The 22,496-nt window shown below is 32.9% G+C and overlaps 1 long non-coding RNA gene across 1 annotated transcript in view; it reads right to left on the bottom strand.

The window, feature by feature from the left end:
• Positions 1-342: 342 nt before the first annotated feature.
• LOC106635171 (uncharacterized) overlaps positions 343-22,496 on the bottom strand; it is a 120,139-nt gene continuing 97,985 nt past the window's right edge. Inside the window, exon 6 of the long non-coding RNA XR_001338542.2 lies at positions 343-445. This is a non-coding gene — a long non-coding RNA (uncharacterized LOC106635171). The remainder of the gene's footprint in view (positions 446-22,496) is intronic.

Genomic DNA, 22,496 nt, shown 5'->3' with positions numbered 1-22,496 from the left:
AGCTACCATAGACATGGTTGGAGTTGAATCAGGAACTTGTATTATTAGACTACAGAATGCTTGTATGTTGAATGGACCAGAAGATATTTTGTCAGTCTTATAAGACTCTAAGAAATAAAACAGATGCTAAATGCCTAAGTATAAAATGATTTTTTAAAATTAACCTGCTCAACATTTTTTCATATATTAAATGATTCAGAATAGAAACTCATAGTATTCCAGCTCATTGTAAATATCTTTATCTTCCTTGAAATAAACAAACTGACAAAAAATAATCCCAGAAATTTTAGAGTAGAAGGTGATGATTTTACACATTATTATTTTGTGGAAACTTACCTCATATTAGTCAGAAGGGCTCTCCTGCAGAAAATCGTTTTGGGATTTTTCAAGCCAGCCACTGTTTCAGTGTACTGCAAATGTCAAGGCACCTCCAGCTTTTGCTAAACTAAATGAACATACGAGTTAGCCACAGTTAAAAGGTAATAATTTTTTTTCCCCATTTTTCCTTTAGGGAAAGGTTCTTGCTCTGTCCCCTAGATTGGAGTGCAGTGGCACAATAATGGCTCAAGCAGCCTCCAACGCCTGAGCTTAGACAATCCCAGCACCTCAGCCTATTGAGTAGCTAGGACTGCAGGTGCATGCTACCACACCCAGCTAATTTATTTTTTATTTAATTTTAATTTTTGTAAATAGTTGGGATCTTGCTATGTTGCTCAGGCTGGTCTTGTACTCCTCCTCCTCTCTTATTCTTTAAATCATTTCTAGATTACATATAATATCCAAGACAAGGTAAATGCAATGTAAATTGTTGTTACATTGTATTATTTAGGGAATAATGACCAAAAAAAGTCTGTACATGTTCAGTACAGATGCGACCATCCATTTTTTTAAAAAAATTTACAATCCATTGTTGGTTAAATGTATCAATGCAGAACCCATGGATACGGAGGGCTGACTGTATTTTTATGTTACAGAAACTTCTAGCACTGCAATGTTATCAATTTCTCTTATGTGTAAGTTTCTATTTTTGTATACTTAGTTCTTTAATCAATTAAAGGTGAACTTCGTGAAAATATAAGGAAGAGTTCTACTTCATTTATACATTTCTTTTATATTTTTGCACTGCTTATAGTGTGTTTAGTTTTCTTATAAGACCCTGTGACCATTGTTTCATTTCCCACCAATTGTTCAGATATACGTAAATATTTTACATATATGATAAAATTTAATTTGTCAAATTCTTAAGAAATCTGGTTGAGATTTTGATTGTTGAAATTTAAGTAATACATTTAGGGAGACTTGGCATATTTTTTATATTGAGACATTGCCACCAAAAAGAAGGCATGTCTTACCATTTATTAACATCTTACATTTATCATTAATCTTTCATATTTTTATTTAAATGGTTTTTGGACATGTCTTTGAAGATTAACTTATAGGTGTTTTAAAAATTATTTTGTTATTATCAAATGTTTAATTTTCCCCAGTTAGTAGTTGCTGCTATTAAAAAGATCTATTAATTTTTTCATTTTTAATCACACTATTTTATTAGTTCTTATTCAAAGAGACCCTTCATACAATACCTCTTTATTGATCTAGAGCCCTCTGATATTGACCATGCATGTAATACCCTCTTCATTCTATTGTGAAAATACTAGTATTACAAATTTTGCCTACTAATTATTGTTCTTACCTAAGTCACACTAGATCTTCGGCCATCTTTCTTAGTGAGATACATATTACAGTCTTGCAGTATATGAATCCTGACGATGGGTGAATGCACAGATAAATGAGAAAACTTGAATTTGAGAGTGATTTTATGTGATTTCATGCCAGTCTCTTAACCAGTCTAAGGTTTTTTTTTTATTCACATCTATAAAAGGTGAGAAGAAAAATAATACCTAAATTACAGGTGGTTTTATGGAACAAGTAAAATAACTTTTTAAGCTATAAAATAATGAAAAATATCTCGTGTTATTTCTATTACTATAATACTTTGGCTATAAGTAATGTTATGCCTATAGGATTTTTCTTTTAAAAGTTCTTTGGTTTGATACATCTTGAGGGTACATTTTTCTTAGGTATTCTATATATTCGTTTATAGAAAAAAATACTGGGCCAATATAAGTGAAAAGTGGAAATTAAACTTCAGAAATTTCACACCACAAAATAATTAAATGTTACCTGTCTACGTAGAAATACACTATATGTGTCTTTTGCCTAATTTAAAACTACATGAATTTTAGTTTTCACATTTTAATCCTAGAGAGTAACATGATGGGTAACTGAAAGTGGTCAATTTGATTTTTTAGTTTATTATCACCTTACTGTGGCTTTTCGCAAAGTTACTTAATCTGTCTCTCTTTTGCTAATTGTAAAAAAGAAAAATAATTGTTGAAATAACTATGGCTTAAACAAAAATGGATGAGCTAACCATATGGAATGTAGATTTTTTACAGATATTAAAATGTTACTTTAGCAACAATAATAATTTTATTTCAAGGAAGACTGATGAAATGTAAATTTTGGTCTCAAAAAAACACTCCAACAGGATTAGTAAAAAGGCCTATAAGATCTTTCAAGACCCTGACTACCTCTTTCAAAACATCATTTCTTGAGTAAAAAGTAATCAGAAACATTCTGTGTTCCTCTTGAAATTGATGTGATCTAAAAAAAAAAAATTAACACAAGAGAAATAAAAAAAGATGTAAGAAATTTGGGTCAAACTTAAATGTCAACAAATCCTCTCCTTTGTCAGGGACATAAAAGATGAAAATGTTTAGACTTTATTTAACTTGAAAAGAGCAATGCTTTAACACTTGGAATCTTCACTATTTTACTCTCTATTATTTTAGGAAATAAAAAAATCTCAGACTAGGAAGAAACATTAGGGTTATCTATTCCACTGTGGTCAATGACTTAACCTCTTTTATTGTATTTCACTCGAATGTTGGCTTATTCTCCTATCTATTCCCTCACACAAATTGTTTCAATTTGGAAAAACTGTACTGGCTAGCTATTGCTTATATTGATCTTGAATTTACTTCCTAGAGATGTCTTAGATCCTAGATTCAAATAAAGTAAAAGCAGAAGAAAGAGCAGCTGAAGCTACACAGTATGATGTTATGTGATAGATCTGTACCCTTATGTTTTGCAGAGAAAAGAACACAAACAAAATGAGAAAATAAAAAAAGAAGACACCCAGAAGGGTAATTGTTCTCGGTACTTTCTAACTATAAGAAGAGGCATTGTAATTTAAACAAAGGTGTCATCCAGGAGACAGGCATGCATTTGGCATGATCCTAATATATAGTCCTTAGAAAGACAAGTAGAAGGAAAACACCACCCCTCACATACAATCTATAGTTGGAAAATGGATAAATTAATACAGATACAGACCTAGCAATTTATGCATATGTAAAGTTCTATGGCTTTATCTCTATATCTGCAATCATTTTTATATTACAGACACAGAAATTTTTCACGAGAACATGCTGGTATTTGAAATGTTCCAAAAAATCTGTTCCATTTAAGTAAGCCTATCTTAGTCTATTCCCCCATCTTCCAAAATCATGACGCAAAACAAATATCAACTAATGACAGAATCCAGAAACAAAGCTTTTTAGAGAGACAAGGAAAAGCATGGTAGTGGAGAGTAAGTTGCATCAGGCCAGACACGGTGGCCCACGCCTGTAATCCCAGCAATTTGGGAGGCCAAGACAGGCAGATTACCTGAGGTCAGGAGATCGAGACCATCCTGGCTTACATGGTGAAACCCCATCTCTACTAAAAATACAAAAATTATCCGGGTGTGGTGGCACATCCCTGTAATACAAGCTACTCGGGAGGCTGAGGCAGGAGATTCACTTGAGTCCGGGAGATGGAAGTTGCAGTGAGCTGAGATCATCCTACTGCACTCCAATCTGGGCGACAGAGCAAGACTCTGTCTCAAAAAAAAAAAAAAAAAAAAAGTTGCAAGCATCTGAACTCCAGGCCTTTAAAGAGAAAATGTTAAGTGCAAGGGATGGTTCCTGTTCTCAAGAGATTGGGGAAGTTGGCATGTTCCTGAGGCAGAGACTGCAGCACCAGGGGAAAAGGCAGGGAACAAGGGTTACCTAGAAGCTGAGAGGTACATTCTTACTCACATGATTTATGGAGGAAGAGTTTTCTGGAAGGGGGAAGTGAGATAATAGGACAGGCCAAAGAAAAGACATAAGCAAAAGTGTGGTCTCAGTTGAAGACTAGCCTCAGCCTGATCCAATGGCAACTCAGGAGTACAAACTGCCCCAACGAATTGGTCAGAGCTTGAGACTATCCTTCGCTACCCCAATACCAGGCCATCATTAGTTTAGGGATATCCTGGGGCATACTTAGGGTTGGCCTGACATCCCAGGCAAAACAAAAGACAGTTTCGAATAAAATCAGAGGCATATAGGATGTAGGAAGAATTATTTACAGCCTCAGAGTATTAGACTTTAAGTGTTGAATAATTCCAATCAAAAGTCAGAGTTAATATTTTGGTTTTTAGTACTGGTGTGGGGGCCTATCAGGTATGAATGGTGCCTACATGTCCTTTTCAAATGAGCAAAATTTTAATATTTACTCAAAATCGTTTGGTTTGAGCATTGCACTCATACCTGTAGACAGGAGAGATGGGATATACTGATTGACTTTGAAAGTCTGAGTCCTTTGGCCTGGTAATGGGGTCAACTAATCCAGGACCATATGGATTATTAAAAAGAGGTATAGAAATAATGGGAAAATGAAAGGAAAAGTGGTTGTCAGAAAGCAAGCACATGTCTGTTACTATTACCCGGTACACTCTTGTGTTTATTGACTGGGGTACAGAGTCCACGTGAGACTCAGACATTCCAAGGAAAAAAATGCCTGATGTCCTCTAACCTTCAGTCCAGAGCTCTTTCTATCATGCCGATTTCTTCACAATCCCTCTGCTTAGTTTCTTCTAAACCTTTCTAATAAAATCGTAGGTAATTTTCCATTAGAGTTGTAAAATAGTAGTAAGTAATGAATTCTTAGTTGTATTCTACTGCTCATTTTCTTGTGTTAATCACTGCCTTGCATTAAGATCATCTTTCCACAGTGTTTTAAAGAAATTATAGACACCTGGGACTCATTTTCACAGGTTCCAATTTAAGAGATTCAGGCTAGAGTATGGATGCTTATATTATTCAAGGCACTCTACAAGTGATTGCATGCCAATTAAAACTTCTATTAGGTTGGTGCAAAAGTGACTGCGATTTTGACAATTACTTTCAGTGGCAAAAATTGCAACTACTTTTGCACCAACCTAATCATATCTATGTTTGAAAATTGCTAAAATCAAGGAACCTGCATAAAGAGATTGACTGATTTTCTGTTATATTCTGGACCAGTTCCTTTAAGATGAGTGCTTAATTCAGCAATTATATATTTGCAAGTTTTGATTCATCTTACATAAAAGGCCCATAGGGCAAATATCACCAGGCTTCTATAAGTAGCGGCAGTCACATTATAAGTTTAGGGAAGGCGTTCTTGGCCATCATTAAAGAGTGAAGCAAAACTTCACTCTTTAGAAACAAGTTTTAAAAATATTCCTTTCTAATAGTATTTCTTTTATATATAATATTGGGGAGTGATTTCTAAGATTTTAAACATGAAAATAAATAATTATACACTGTGGAAATTCCTTTCTCTTTGGATATCTTGAAGATAGAATAGTTAGAAATATTAAGAAACAATAAAAAGTAATATTAAAGCTCTCTTCTACAACACAGTTCCAGTTTGAAATAACTGGATTTTAAAATGAAATAAAGAGAGAATATAGTCTGAGTGAGATTGAAGGCTATGCTAAACTGTTCATTGTCAGTTGTTTTATAAACTTAATTTTCTTAGCATGAATTATGTTTTACTTTATTAAAATTAATAAAGTATGTAAAATTTTACATATCTATAAAATATAAAAATTAATTCATGCTAAAGTAGATAAAAGTAAAGAAGAAAAACTGAGCTTATCAAAGCACAACTGTCCAAAATAATAGAAAGCCAATTAACATCTCTGACGAGTTAATTAAAATACATATTCAAAATGGGTTATTGCACTTAAATTGATTATTTGTTGTTTTCTTTACCAAACTGCTGTATATAAAGTAAATTGTATTGTCATCTTTAAAATGTTAGAATATTCTGAATATTAATTAATAAATATTAAGTTCATGACACCAAAGTCAATTTTTAAAAAATTGGAAAGTATTTGTTTCTAGATGTTTTTTCAATATAAGTCTAAGTTGGTTGTGAGTCATTTAAAGAACTCACTTATTTTGGAAAATAAACTATTCTGCTTTTTAGAAGTTACAAAGTACCAGTTAGCAAATCTATTTATAAATCCAGTTCATAAATATTCTCCAAAAATTTCAGATAAACAAAGCTCCCTCTGCTTGGTTTTTAGAATACTTAAATTATTTATGATAATTTTAAATATCTGGTAAATATTTTCCAGTACATTACTCTCTTTATTTAATCTTCTATTTCTAGCTTATTTTAATTTTGCTTTCTATAAATAATTAATAGGTATGTTAAAAGACTATAACTATAGTCATTCATCAAGTTACCTCAACTGTTTCCATTTGGGTAGTTATTTGTCACATTTAATCTACCTTTACTAAAAATAGCATTGAGAAAATTTAAATACACACACGCAAACACCATACAGTTTAAAGGACCATTTATTACCTCAAAACTACAAGGTAAATAGACAACTAGGCAAATAGAATCAATGACATAGAACAGACCATTTAGTCTCAGTATGTGTAAAAGCTTCATAGGAATAATATGTAGAGATAAAACTCTGGGAGTAAGAGGTGAATTGTCCAATATATTGAGTTGAGAAAATTGAAAAGACATTTAACGATTAATTAATTCAGATATACATTTTACTTTAGGCATTTTACAAACCAGAAGAATGAAAAAATTTGCAATGAAAAAGAAGATTTATATAAGCATTAATGAGGAAAGTTTTTGTAAGCATTGGTAAAGTAATAAGAGACAAAGGCAATGGATATGACTTCATAAATTTTTAATATTCGTGCACATAAAATATACACTTTAAATTATAATTAAAGGAAAACAAGTTGGAAACTAATTTGAGTTAAATATAATTGTTAAAACATTTAAGTACTCTTAAAAATTGATAAGAAGATCACCACATCTTCAGTAGAAAACTAGTCACAGGCTCTAAAAGACATTGTTAGGAAAATACATACAATTGGTTTTAAGCTGCATAATATATTGTCACTGGTGATTATTTTGTACCTATAGTCTGTGAATTTACTCTCTATCCACTTTTAAGCCCTCCCTAAATAATCCCATTTATACTTGCGCCTTCAGTTATACACCCAGGGCCCTCATATTTGTATCTTCAGCTGAGAATTATTTTTTGTGCTTCAAATGATTCATGGATGTAAACAAAACGAAGTTTTTCCCCACAGTTTCTTAAAAGTAGTTCACATTTAACAGATCCAAAATATATTACATGACCCAGTCACTCACAAAACTTATTCTTCCACGGGTCTCCATTCATCTCATGATAAAAGGTAGAAAATAGAGTCATTATTGACTACTCTTCCATCATCATGAATGCCCAAGACATCTCCTGGTCCTGTCAAATGTACCTGCAAACATTTCCAACTTTTTTCTCATCTACCTTTTCACCTTGTCTCCATGCACTCACATGGGCTTCATTCCAATTTATTTTCTGCATTAAAAAACATAACTTTGTTTAAAAGCCAAATTACATGCTGTCATTCTCTATTTAAATCTCTTTAGTGCTTCTCATTAAGATCCAAGGAAAGGATTTAAATACTATCTAGTTTTTATGCTTATATTTTATATTCACCTATCTCTCCAACCTCATATCACCAAAGAACGATGCTCTCTCCTACCCAGATCCTTTATACACATTATTCTTCCCAGAACATTTTTTCTCTCCTTTTTTGTGTCTAATGGCTACTACTCCTCTTTTAGCTCTAAGTTCACTGAGAATGTGTCCATGGCAGTTTTACATGAACCAGAGATTTAACTTCCCTATTATGATCTCTCATATCACCTTGTACTCTCCTCCATAGCACTGACCACAGTTTTACAACTGTAACTGTAGCTGTTACATTTATTTTTGTGATTGTTTCATTTATGCCTAACTTTTTCCATTCACTGTACATTTCAGAAACTTAGCTACTCATGATCTCTCTAGTATCCAAAACAGTGTCCAAAAGATAGGAAACCAAAAAACCTTTGATCTACAAGTAAATGAAATAAAGTCTGTATATAACAATGGGATGAAAAAGAATAATTGGATTCTATTCTGTAAAAAAGAAATAGAAGTATTGCCTTTAAATATTTCCACTGGGAGTAAAACTTAGTACAATCTTTTTTGGAAACCATAGCAACTAAAAGATAATCCTTAAGAATAGTCACAAGATTTATTCTAGTAGTTTCACTTCAGATATTGTAATTTTTACACTAGAAAAAGATGGTGCAGGTTCTTATTTAGTTGAATGAGAAAAGAATAAAATCCAAAGGAAATATTCAGAAAAACTATCAGTGTTGTGAATGAATATACACACATACACAAACAAGAAATCCATTTAAATGTTATGTACTATGACAAAAGTAATACAAACATTCTACAGGTTTTAAAAATATGTTAGGCCAGTCGTGGTGGCTCACGCCTGTAATCCCAGCACTTTGGGAGGCCGAGGTGGGCAGATCATGAGGTCAGGAGATCAAGACCATCCTGGCTAACACGGCGAAACCCCTTCTCTACTAAAAATATAAAAAATTAGCCAGGCGTGGTGGTGGGCGCCTGTAGTCCCAGCTACTTGGGAGGCTGAGGCAGGAGAATGGCATGAACCTGGGAGTCAGAGCTTGCAGTGAGCCGAGATCACGGCACTGCACTCTAGCCTGGGTGACAGAGTGAGACTCCATCTCAAAAAAAAAAAAAAAAATATATATATATATATATATATATATATATTTAATGATAAATGTAATAAATGAGACATTGTTATAAAAGATTTAAAGTTTTAGAGATGGTTAAAATTATGCATATATACACAGTAATAAAACTAACACTAAAATAAAAAATACCAAAAAGTGAACAGCAGTACCTGCCTCTGATTTTTATAGTGATTTTTTTCCATGTATTTTTCAACAAACATGACTCATTGCTATAACAAAAAATTGTTTAAAAATCCCCAAGATTTGCTATTTCATATTTCATATTACTTTAAGGAAACTGGTCTAATAAGTTAGTGACAAGATTAATTCAACCTGCATAGGCTATTTTCTGCTTTCAAAATGTATGTTTTCCACTTGCCATGAATTCTTAGATTCAATAAGGACCTCTCTGCAGGTTTCCTAACAAATCTTTAGATTCATGTCAGGTGTACATTCTGATTTATATACATTAAGATTACTTAAAATCAGTGAAGCAAACACAGTCATGATTGCTAAATGCCAAGTCACAGAAATTCAGTATTAGTTCCACTAACTCTGTTCATTTCATATCTTAAAAAATGTTGATAGAGTTGGGGAGAAGAAAAATAAAAAGTCAATTGGGCATAGAATAATTAAATTGTGGGTGAAGCTAGAGATTGTTTCTGTCCCGTGAAGCCTTGACAATATTTGGGCAGTGTCTCCGCATTTCATATTTTTTAACTTACTTTTTCCAATAAAAATGACACATATTTATTTTCCAGTTAGGGAAACTTTTACTGGCTGGGACTCTTTTAAAATATGAAGTCTAGTCGCATTTTAAAAAGTAGCTTTTCTCATTAGGTTAAAAAATCAGGCCAGATAATTTAATCAACACAAACATTATTAGGGATACCCATAGACAAGTCTCATTAATGACAAGAACCATCACAGGAATTTTAGACAATGCCCTTTATTTCTGATGAGCTAGGAGAAAGACAGAATACATTCCAAATAACATTCCTTGGTGAACATACGGATTTTTAAAAACTATCACCAGGAGATCATAGTACAAAATATAATTTAGACTGCTAATCCACAAGAGACAAATTACTTACTATTACAAATTACTTCTTAGCTTCCCATTAGCTTATATAAGTTCTAATCATAGGAATGAGTAAAATCATGAGATTCTATGGTCCTTTTGCCATGTATGCTTGCTGTGTTGTAATAGTTTTGTTAGAGAAGATAGAAAGCTTACCACTCAGTGCCATAAGTGAGAAGGAACAACAACAACAAAAAGGATTGTGGCCAGACATGGTGGCTCATGCCTGTAATTCTAGTGCTTTTGGAGGTCAAGGCAGAAGATTATTTGTGGCCAAGAATTCAAGGTTACAGTGATCTATGATTGCACCACTGCACTCCAGCCTGGGTGACAGAGTGAGACCCTGTCTCAAAAAAAAACAAAAAAACACACACACATATATATATAAAGAAAAATAATGAATGTGGAATGCTGTCATTGTCAATAAAATAGCATATAAAGTAGAGGAGAAAAGTTACCTACAGAGATGATGGTGTGACTTAGTTTTGTACATGGAGATCAATTTCAGATTTTGTTTTCCTTTCAGAAAGAAAGATTAAAAAGCATTTTAAGAGATAAAAGAGGCTTTTTCACAAGAATAAAAAGTTTAATTTATAAAGTACCAAGAAAATACATCAAATCAAAATATATATGCATCCAATATATGGCTTCAAATCATACGAAACAAAGATAAAGAGAAACTACAAAAAAGTAGCCATATTAACAATCATTGAAGGAGAATTGAAACTTACGTAACTGTGCATTCCAGTTATAGAAGAAAAAGTTGAAAAAAATAAGAAAGGGCAAGGAAGATTTGAGTAAAACCAAAATTTGCAGAATATGTTTTCTTCGAGCACATATGGGCCAATGATAAAAAGTGACTAATTGCAGATCTATAAACCAAACCTCAACATATGGTTAAGCACTGAAATCATACAGAATATACTCTCTAATTGCAGTACAACTGAATTAAAAATGAATAAAAAATAAAACTAAGAAATCTCCAAATAATTAAAATCTAAAAAATACAATTCTAAATAATACACATTTCAAAGAAGCTGCAAAAAAATAAATATTTGAAGTAAATGACAGTGAAAACAATCCAAACATTGTTTGTAAGATACAGAAAAACAATTTCTTGAAGAACTTTGTTAAGTGAGTATATTACAAAAGAAGAAACATTGAAGATTAATGAGTCAAATATCCACCCCAAGAAGTTAGGCAAAGTTCAATACAAAGAAAATAAAAATAAAAGGATCCAAAGTAAGTAAAAATATACAAATAATAAAGAATAAAGCATAAATAAATAAAAAGCAAAATAAAAATACAAAAGAGAGGATCAACAAAGTAAAATATTAATTTTTTGAAAAGACCAGTAAAATTGATAAAACTCTGGCAAGACTAATGAGACAGAGAAAAAGAAAAAGAGAAAGAGAAATCTTATCACTGATATCAGGAATGAATAAGAAAATTTTATTGATTCACTTTAGGCCCAGCAGAAAATAAGACAATAAGATATTGTGAACGAATTTATTTCAGCTAAAATGAAAAACTAAATAAAATTGACAAAGCTTTTCACAACATATATAAAACAAGCAATATAGAAAACTTATGTAATTATATATTTAATATAGAAAAGAAATTAGTAATTTTATATTTTACCATTGTGAAAATTTTGTGACTTAATGTTTTCATTGGGAAAACTTACCAAATATTTGAAGAAACCATATTTCAAATCTTAAATAAATTATTCCAGAGACTGGAATGAGGAAACACCCCTTAAATCAATTTAAATGGTAATTATAACTTTGATATTAAAACTGAGAACATCAGTACAGGCAAAGAAAATTACAGATAAACTAAAAGATACTAGATACAAAATTCTAAATAAAATATGAGTAAGCACAACGAACCAATATAGAAAGAGAATTCAACATTACCAAGGTCAATCCTAAAAAAGCCAATCAACATGTTGCATCCCATTAACAAGCTAAAGAAGAAAAATCATTTGAGTATCTCAGTAGTTTTAGAAAAAATTATCTTATAAAATTTATGTTACTATACGAATAGAGTGGAGCTTACTTAATTAAACAAAGATTTTTTTCAACAATAAACAGAGAAGCAAAAACATAACAAAACAAAACAAAAAATTTTAGAATCATCATACTGAAAGTGAAACATTAAAATATTTTCTCTGTACAAATAGGGACAAAAGAAAGACTCAAAATTACTACTTCTATTCAATATTGGAAAATGCTGTAAAGAACTAAAATAAATTAAAAGTATAAATATTGCAAATAGAAAATCTCTAAATGTTTACAGACAATAGGATTTTGTGTGTGTGTTTAAAAATTCAACAGACTCTAAACATTAATTTTTCAGAATTAATTGGAAAGTTCAGCAAACCTTCTGGTTTCTAGTACAACATTCAGAAACACACTACAAAGAAAAAGATATAATTTACAGTATATGAAAAATATCAAGTACATAGTAATAAATTTGACAAAAGGTGTACTTGAGTAGAAAAAATAAAAGTATAAAAATTTAATGAAAATCTTTAAGAAGGTCTAAAAAAATAGATTTATGGCATAGATTGCACTACAGAACAGTGAGTAACCTATAGTCTTTTCAAGTAATTAATGCAGAGGCATTTAAGTACTGATATGAAAATTATTGTACCTCCAATTTATACTGCAAAAATTCATTCCAAATAATGTATAGATTACATGTGAATAGCCAAACAAAGCTTTTATAATACAACGTAGGAGGCAATCTTTATGAATCCATAAGGGACCAGTTGAAAAGCATCATTCATTAATTATGTTTATTATTACAAAGTATGAGGAAGATTCCTTAAATTATTCAAAAGCATGAACATTGACCTGAAATGATACTCATGATATATAAAATGAGAAGAAGAAGTAAGAATAATAAATCCATAGTAATCAATGCCATTTGGCATTGACACTAAGAGAAGAGTATAGATTATGAACAGAATTAAAAGTCCAGAAATCAACTTTATATTTATGGTCAACTGACTTTTGATGAAAGTGCAAAGACAATTCAATAGAAAAAGAATAGTCATTTCACAAATGCTGCTGGAAAAATTATATATCCCCATTGAAATATTTTTTAATTAGAAAAAAGGGAACCTTGCACCTCTACCTAACATTATATAGAAAATTTATTAAAAGTGGATCAAAGACCTAAATATAAGAGCTATAACCATAAAAACAAACAAACAAAAGCATCTGGAAAAAAGAGAGAAATAAATTTTTTGACCTTGGATAAGGCAAATAATTCTTATATGTAATACCAAAATAATAATTCTTACAGGAAAAAAATTGATAAACTGCACTATACCAAAATTTGAAACTTCTGCATCTCGAATGACATCATTATGAAAATGAAAATATGAATGAAAAACTAGGAGAAAATATTTTCCAATCATATATCTGGTAAATAAGTTGTATCCAGAATATACAAAAATTTTCACCATTCAATAGAGAAGAAAAAATTTAAAAATGGGCAAAATAGTTGAGTATATTTTCACCAAAGAGATACACAAATGACCCATGTTATTATTATGACTGCTTACTAAGCATCTACAATTCTCCATACCTTGTTAAAGATTCTCAACATTCCAAAACTAAAGATATTGCCTCTGTCCACCATTTTAAATGGCAAGAAAGTTTGAAGTCTTTCTGATAAATACATACATATGGTGATAATGGAGCTAGAGCAAGGGTTATTGAATTTAGCCTGAGCGGGGAGAGGGCTTTATGCAGGAGACACCTTGTTTCCAAGGAGACAAGACAATTGACTTCAACCTTAGAAGAGTCAGTTGTCTCAAAACATGTAAATTGAGAGTAGTCGGTTTAGTTTCACTTGCCTACTTTCATTAAATTATTTTTCTTTTTGGCTCTTAATGTTCTTATTCCTTCTGTGTTACCTTCCTCAAAAAACTAAGCCATTGGTCTTTATCTTCTGTGTAAAGTTTTCAGTTATCACGTCTCAGGTCCCAGGGTGGCTTGCTGCATGAGGAAATGGTCTTCATGTATTAATACCAATAGACTCTAAAGGCACATCAGACTTTTAAGGTTGCGTACACCTATGGAAACTTGGACAAAAAAAAAACCTTATAAACTTGCATAATGAAGTTCTCTCATTATTAAGCTGCCCCTATTTTAGATAGAAAATAAATGTACATTAAATTAGATTTATATTACTGTATTTAGTTGCCGGGTCCATTCCACAGACCCTGACCGAGCGACAAATGAAAGCAGTATTCAGACACAGGTATCCAGTGAAAGAGCAGGCTAGGGGACTGCCGGCACTAGGGGCCAAAGAAAGCAGTCTCCATAAGCCAGAGCCACTTGTATTTATTCAGTACAGATTTAATGACAAAGGCTTGGAGCCAACACAACCTGTGGATAATTAACATTGCCGTCCCCCCTTCCAGGGAGCAGTCTTGCACAGGGATGATCAAAGGTCAGTTTCCGGACAACATAAGTAAACAAATTTATCTAGATAAACTCCTTTACACTCCCTTGTTACCTACTTCTTGCCCTCAGCCTCAAGGTAAAAGAATTAGCCTCCTTCAGCTTTTATTCTCTCCCAAATCTTTGCAAAACCTCCCAGCCTTCAAAGAAGGTTTGCGTCTTTCCCTATAACTTTTCTTATAACTTTTCCCACCACCCAGATCGATATCCTACATTTTGTGATGATACATACCATTTTCTTTCTCTTTGTGTAGATACAACATAGATTAATTTACTATAAGAAATACCACTTTCAGAACCAGCCTCAGAACTTAGTGACTGATATGTTCTTCATCGAGCAAAATCATCTTTGAATTTGGAACACATCTTAGTGGATCCATGTATTAGCCATGTGATTTTCAAATATGTTACCTAACTTCTTTGAACGTAACCTGATTTTTAAAAGGGAATAATGATACCTACTTTATCAGGATTGAGTCAATCAAGGTTCAGTCAGGAAAATAGACACCACCTTATCTGTTGTCAATAGAAAGGGTTTAAATGTTGTGCTTAAAAAACAAATGGAAGATCTGAAACCACTGTCAACACAACAGAAGTATATGGCTATGAAGAGCTCAGTCCACGGCCATAGAAAATTCAAGATCTCTGCGAAGCTCATCCAGATAATCTCAGCTTGCAGCAATGATGCAGGTTCTTCTCAAATAGCTCATCTGAGTTACTTTGAACCTTGTAGCTGTCCAGGAACAACTGTCTCTGGAGCATAATGGTCTCTCTTTGTCTCCTGCATCTTATGTATCAGACAGAATTTCTCATTTCTCTCTATGTCAAAACCGTAAGTGGACGTGAATTCACTAGAACTCAGTTCCTATTTTTCCTTGAATCAGGGAGAATTCAGAGGGGATGGTGCTGATACCAACTTTGTAAGACAATTCAGCACTGGTTATTGAGATATTAAGTAAGATTAAATGAAAGGGGTTTAGTATGTAGTGTCACATACAGTATATATTTAATAAGTGGTGATTATTATCATGAAGTAAAGTTCTAAGATGTTATATTCTCCCAAAGCAACCTAATCTATACTTAATAATTATTTACTGGAAAGACTGAATGTCCGCTCTAATTATTTATTGACACTTTTAGATAGTTATGTATGCCATTTTTTTGATTTTATATTAAATAGCTAAATTAAGACTATAGGAAAAATTGCCTTCATTATGATTTGATAGTGCTTTCATGTATAAAAAACCAAGGCTTATACTTTCAACATATTGTAACTACCATTTCTAAATCATAAAAAAAGAGAAAAGATCTTTCGAGTATGGTGTACTTTAGTAGGAAACTGTATATTAATGGTTACACTTATAACATCTAAGAAAAGTTGAAGAGGGCGCTTTAAATTCACTGCTTCTTAATTCTTTCAATATTCTTAACAGCCCATTTATTCTACTGTATCATGAGAGTTCCATTAAACCAATACATTAAATTATTTCAGTGAAATGTTTAAGGCACTTTTAAAATAAAGGCTGACTTCAAATTTTTTAGAGGCATTGTGGCTGACATTGAATAACCAGGATAGAACTGATAATAGAATACTTCACAGGGTACAAATACCTTTAGCAACCCTCTATAATTAGCAATTTAATTGTAACCTACCCTTCAGAAGATATCCAAAACCCTATATTCAGCTTACGAATAATGCATTGTACTCAAATTATATAGTGAAGTATTGAAACTTACAGAACTACAAACTATGCTTTCATTTAATATTTGAATGGATTAACAGTATTAGCAACAATTTAAAAAATGACATAACTGGTATAATTATGTATACTAAGTAATTTAATATCTGCAGGAGTTCATGAAGTATGTACAATAGTGATCATGGTTTTTATGTTGATGAAGAAATTGAATCAAAGATGACTGAAATAACTTGCCCAGTATACAAAGCAATCAAGTGACGAAACCAAGAAATTAACACAGCAGTTTGATTATGTAACTGTTTATTCTAAACAGTGTGTTTCTATAATAAAGAATATCAGGCCTACCCAGTCTCTCATTGCTCAGGTGAGTGTACCGAGGCCATACTTCCAGATTATTAGTCAATAATCTTATTATAATTAGAGAGATGACAGAATTACTATATTTTCTAAGTATCCTAAGAAAACCCTTAGCATCCTTACTATCTTTACTATCTTCAGGTAAAATCTAATATAAACTTATTTTACAACGTGATGATAAGTAGCAAAACAGGGATAATATCGGAATGTGAAAAGTGAAAAAGAGAAAGTGGTGGGAGACTATTATTTTACATGCAGATAGGTATCTATGTTTTCCAATCATTTATTTACCAATAGTATCACAATAATCTTTAAAATAAGTTGTTGTGGCACAGTCCAGCCACTAGTCAGGCCACACTGAAACCACTAAGGAGCTGTGTGAAAGCTCCTGGACCTTTGTCATCTTCAAAATTAGCAAACTCCAAGTGATTTTAGTTTATCAATTGGAATATACTTTAGGTGGTTTCCTAGAATATGAGAGAACAATATTTATAGAAAACCTGAGACTATTTTGAAGATTTTTACTTCTTTATGTGAGCAAAAAATGATAGTTGCTCTTTTGGTGGTAGTTCAGACTTCTATAGCTTAAAAACTTGAAGTAATGACCAGCTGATATAAACCTAATGAACTGACTTCACCATCTGATAGTCATCTTCTAGAAAGCACTATTATTATATGATAAGAGATAATGTGGGTTAATTAAGATTATCAAGCTTTTACATAACTTTGGGAACTCAAGGACTGAAACATTTCAGGGTTCACTGCTTTCATGCCAATGTAAAAGAAAAAATGAAGACATACTTAAAGTGTAATTCATTCTAAAAAGTTTACTAATGGAATTGCAAGAAGCTTTAATTACATCTAGTTTGCTGATTCATTTTCAATGCTTTTTTTCTTTGTGGATTTTAAATCAGAACATTTTAGAACCATGAAAATCTTTCAAAGAATATCTGATTCAGTTCTCCTAACATTTGCCTACAGACACTCAGATACTATCACTTCAAGTGCTTATTTAATTTGCAGATACCTGGACTCCAACCAAGACCTACAGAATCAGCGTTTCCGAGAAAACAAAAAAAAATTAATAAAAGCTCAGAATATGCAGTTTAGCAAGATTTTCAGACTGATTCATAAGTACAGTACATGTTAATAACTACCAATATGGTACAACTCCTCACTTTACATATAAATAAATTGAAGTTCTGAGAATTTAAGAGATTTACCTATGTTATTCAGCTAGAATCGGAAGCAAAAAGACATTATTGAATGCCTTATATATCCAGTTAGTTTCACTTCCATACACCCCATGTCCTTCTAGGAGTATAGCACAAACTAAAATTTGACTAGGAAAATATTTATTAATGGGCTGTAGGTAGAAGAGTTATTCAAAGCAGTATAGATATACCAAAAATTAGAATGAAACAATTTACTGAGATTACTATCAATCAATTTCAGCTATTCATACCAGGGTGTCTTAAGAAGTTTATTATTTCCTTGTTATCAAGAAATAATCCTTTAACAACTGAATGGAGAACTACTTATTTAACAATTAAGGGAAGGGGGAATCAGAGCTTTGCTGAATTGATTAATTTAATGGCTGGAATTAATGGTTCTCTGTAATCTTACCCATTAAAAATATCCTTATGTACTAATTGTGGGCTTGCCCATATGACTCTAACTAAAATAGTGGAAGAAAGAGTATTAGATTAAAATGAAAGATCTAGGTCCTCATTCCAACTCTGTTACTTGCTACTAATTAAGTGAAATTTTATAGAAATCTACTGAGGGACAATGTAGGACTCCTTCACCGCACAGACTAATTTTTTCCTACTGTACTCTTGTCTCCTCCTAGTATAGTGTCCATATCAGAGTGGACTCTCCTTAGATGTCACTGCCATTGCAAAGAGCATTTCCAAGATGTGGCTCCCAGTTATACAGAAGTCTGTTGATACACAATTGACTAAAATACTGCTGTCTTAGAAAAAAGACTTCTTTCCTTCCATTGTACTTTCTAGCAAAATATTCAAACAAAAACAAATGGGATTTTTATTTACCTTTATGAGTTTTAGAATTTCAAAACTATATTTTTATGCTTTTTTTCTAGAGGACTTGATTTACCTATTCTTTTCTTTGCAGAGGAAACTAAATGTGATTTTCCAAAAATCAAGGAATAATTAGGCATAATTAATCACTAGAAACCAAAGGAAGCAATCAGAGATAATTAGACAAGATCTCATATTTAAGTCAGTTGAGCAGTAGCAACTAATTTTTGTTTAGTTCATATCCTGAATATGATGTATTTTTCTGGTAAAACAAACATCACCAGAATACAGCATCAACATTCAACATTTTTGGAAAAATAAAACTTTAGTTCTTATATAATGTCATAGAAATTACTTCTGTATTACTCTGTTTTCACACTGCTGATAAAGACATATCCAAGACTGGGCAATTTACAAAAGAAAGAGGTTGAACTGGACTTACAGTTCCACCTGGCTGGGGAGGACTCACAATTATGGCAGAAGACAAGAAGGAGAAAGTCACGTCTTACACGGATGGCAGCAGGCAAAGAGACAGCTTGTACAGGGAGATTCCTGTTTTTCAAAGCCTTCAGATCTCATGAGACTTATTCACTTTCACAAGAACAGCACAGGAAAGACCTGCCCCCTAAAACACGTGGGAATTCAAGGTGAGATTTGGGTGGGGACACAGCCAAACCATATCATCTTCTAAGCAAAATATCTTGAAAATTAAAGACTTACATTAGAAATTTTAGAAAGAATTATTTGACAAAAATTAAACTGTACCACAACAATAACTAGATTCTAGGGTAAACTGATTTTTCCAATGTGTGGTTGAATTCAATGGGACATAGCATCACAACTGAAAATATTATAGATGTACTGCTCTGGCAACTGAGTAGCAAGAAAAGAATGTGTTTTCTCTGCATTCTTTCTCCTGTATTATAAATGCTCATAGCTGGATTTCCTCTTTCACTGCAGTGAAAACTCACATTTTTGGCGATAACTTTTTGAGAAAAATTCAAGAATGAGTCCAACTCCCCAAGCAGAGGAAAATTTGCATTAAACCCTAGTTAGAACTTATAGCCAGTAGCTATAATCAGAGGAGACCCAGGCATTCTTTGTGGCGAGATTCTGTGGTCAGATTGCAATCTGTACTGCATTTGGTAGAGCTGACACCCAGTGCTGGGAATTCAGTCTTTCAGAGCTGTGCTTCTTCATTCATTGCAAATGAAATAAAAATCCTAAAATTTAGGGGAAAGGAGCAGAACATAGACTTATAGAATTAGTTTCATTGCTATCACATAACATAAAAGCTCTGAAAGAAGTCATAGTAAATATACACCATATTTGAATACTTTATAACTGTATGGCTTTTATAGTACTCTTTATAATTCTTTAATCTTCCAAATTACCATGATGCCATTCGTTGATATATACCTCCTTCCTCTTTATTCAAGAATCTCTGAATAAAAATGGGAGCTTCCCTTTTCATCAGAAAGGCCAAATGAATTTTATCTGTGCTTGATGGATTGCACTTGATCTTCCTTCTCCTCCCTCTTCTCTATTTTCTATATTCAACTTTATCAAGCTATAACTGATATAATAAAATGCACCTATTTAAGGTATAAAGATTAATGCATTTTGAATTTTTTTCTAAATTGTAATGCATGTAACCACTCAAGTAACCAGTATTCAATCAAGATAGATAATATTACTTTTATGCCCCAAAGTTTCTTTATGCCCAAAGGGAAAATGTCTACAGAGATTTCCAGGCCTGAAAATATGGAGATCTACAGGCACCATGAGGATTGCCTTTCCTTATAAGCTAAATGAGAAATAATTGGAGACTCTGCAGCAAAGGAGTGACTTGTTTGACTTAGCTGAGGGTTTGTATAATCAGCAGGTTGAATGAAATATGATGATGCTCCTCCTCATAGTTTATGGGATTAAAAACCTGCTTTGTGTTAAAAGAGAAAATTTGCTGGGAATGCATAAAGATAGCAAGTACCAACACTTCATGGTAATGTTCATTAAAGCTCTACCCATATTTTTTAACAGAGCTGCTATAAACAGAATAATTAAATAAAATTCAAAGAAAGAAACTGAAATATTTTAGCAAGTCTTTTTCCTAACACCTTTCTCATTTTTAAAAAGTTTACCTTCTTGTTGACTATACATATTTTTCCTTGCGTTTTTGATATTGGCTAATGTCATTTTTAGGATAAACTTGAGGTTTTTTATATTTCTGTTTAAGCCTTTTATATAATCAGGGCATCACAATTAAGGTGTTCTCTCACTCTGTGATAATATTGTAACCAAGTCCAAACCTGTCCTGCTCACCACACAACAAACATTTTCAGGGTTTGCTGGCTCTCCGAAATAAAGTTGCTTTCCTTGCTCAAACAGGAGTTTGAGGAAGAAGAGCAACTTTATTTCGGAGAGCCAGCAAACCCTGAAAATGGTGAACTGATGTTCTAAAGAACTGTCTTAGGTCAGTAAAAATTTCAGGCTCTTATTATGTTAAAGGCAGGAGGAAGAGAAAGGGATTGTGAACAAGAGGTGACCAATGGCCACAGGCATTTGGGTACCAGTGAGGATCAGAAGAGGTTTGGAACTTCTTCATCCTTGGTCAGGTCACAATGTTCCTATAAATCTTTAACAAAACATAGCTAGTTGTTTACATATTTCCCTTTTAACCCCAGAGTTAGTTTCAAAAACTGCATGATTATTGTTTTTGTGTTTTCTCTTAGTGCTCTAAAATTATCCTAGCCTATGCACAGGAAAGGGTAAAGGCCCCTTAAACAAAAATGGAGTTAATTATGTTAGCTCTTTTGCTGATTCATTGTTACAATTCCCCACTGTCAAAGGCTCATTCCACAGTCTTGTAAGGTTAGGGACAATGGGACATCGTCTCTCATCTGGGTGCTTCCTGCTGAACATGGTCAATGTGGGGCAACTGTGGAAATGAAACTATTTGACCTGGCAGCAAGTTGGTGTTCAGGACCTTATACTTTCCAAATCTTTAGAAGGACCCTATCTCCCAATCAAAAAGGACGTAGGGACATGTCTGTGGGATGAGTGGTCCTGCTAGAAGCAAACTCATGACATGTAGTAAGCATAGTACCTGGAGTGTTAACATATGTGGCAATTGCTATATCTCTTAAAGCATCAGTTGGTTTTTCCACTGGGGCAGAAACCTGGACTTGGCCTACCATATCATATTTCAAGGGGACTCAACTTTAGCCTACATTGGGGAGCCACTCTAATCCACAACCGGGCAACCAGCAATGACTTATCTCAAGTTAAATTAGTTCCTCAACATATTTGCTCTTTTTTAAAAGATTATGGTTAATCTTTTCATCAATTGTTGTCACCAAGATGCCCATCTAAAGGCTGTAGAAAAGAGTGAGTCACAGTTTCCCCTGACATTATTGTAATCATCATAGTCTTTGAATCAGGGGATAGATGAGTGTTAACTACAGAATCTGTGGCCCCCGTAGAAGAAAGTCAGATGTTTGTACCAGCTGGGTGTGGTAACTCACACCTGTAATCCCAACACCTTGGGAAGCTGAGGCAGGTGGATCACTTGAGATCGGGATTTTGAGACCAGCCTGGGCAACATGAAATCCTGTCTGGCCAACATAGTGAAACACTGTCTCTACTAAAAATACAACAACAACAACAAAAATAGCCTAGCATGGTAACAGATGCCTGTAATCTCAGCTATTTGGGAGACTGAGGCTTGAGAATCACTTGAAAGCAGGAGGCGGAGGTTGCAATGAACCAAGATTGTGCCACTGCACTCCAGCCTGGGCAACAAAGCAAGACTCTAACACACACACACACACACACACACACATAA

This window comes from Pan paniscus, chromosome 8 (assembly GCF_029289425.2).
Source record: "Pan paniscus chromosome 8, NHGRI_mPanPan1-v2.0_pri, whole genome shotgun sequence".
NCBI lineage: Eukaryota > Metazoa > Chordata > Mammalia > Primates > Hominidae > Pan > Pan paniscus.
This window is presented reverse-complemented; position numbering and strand designations above follow the sequence as displayed.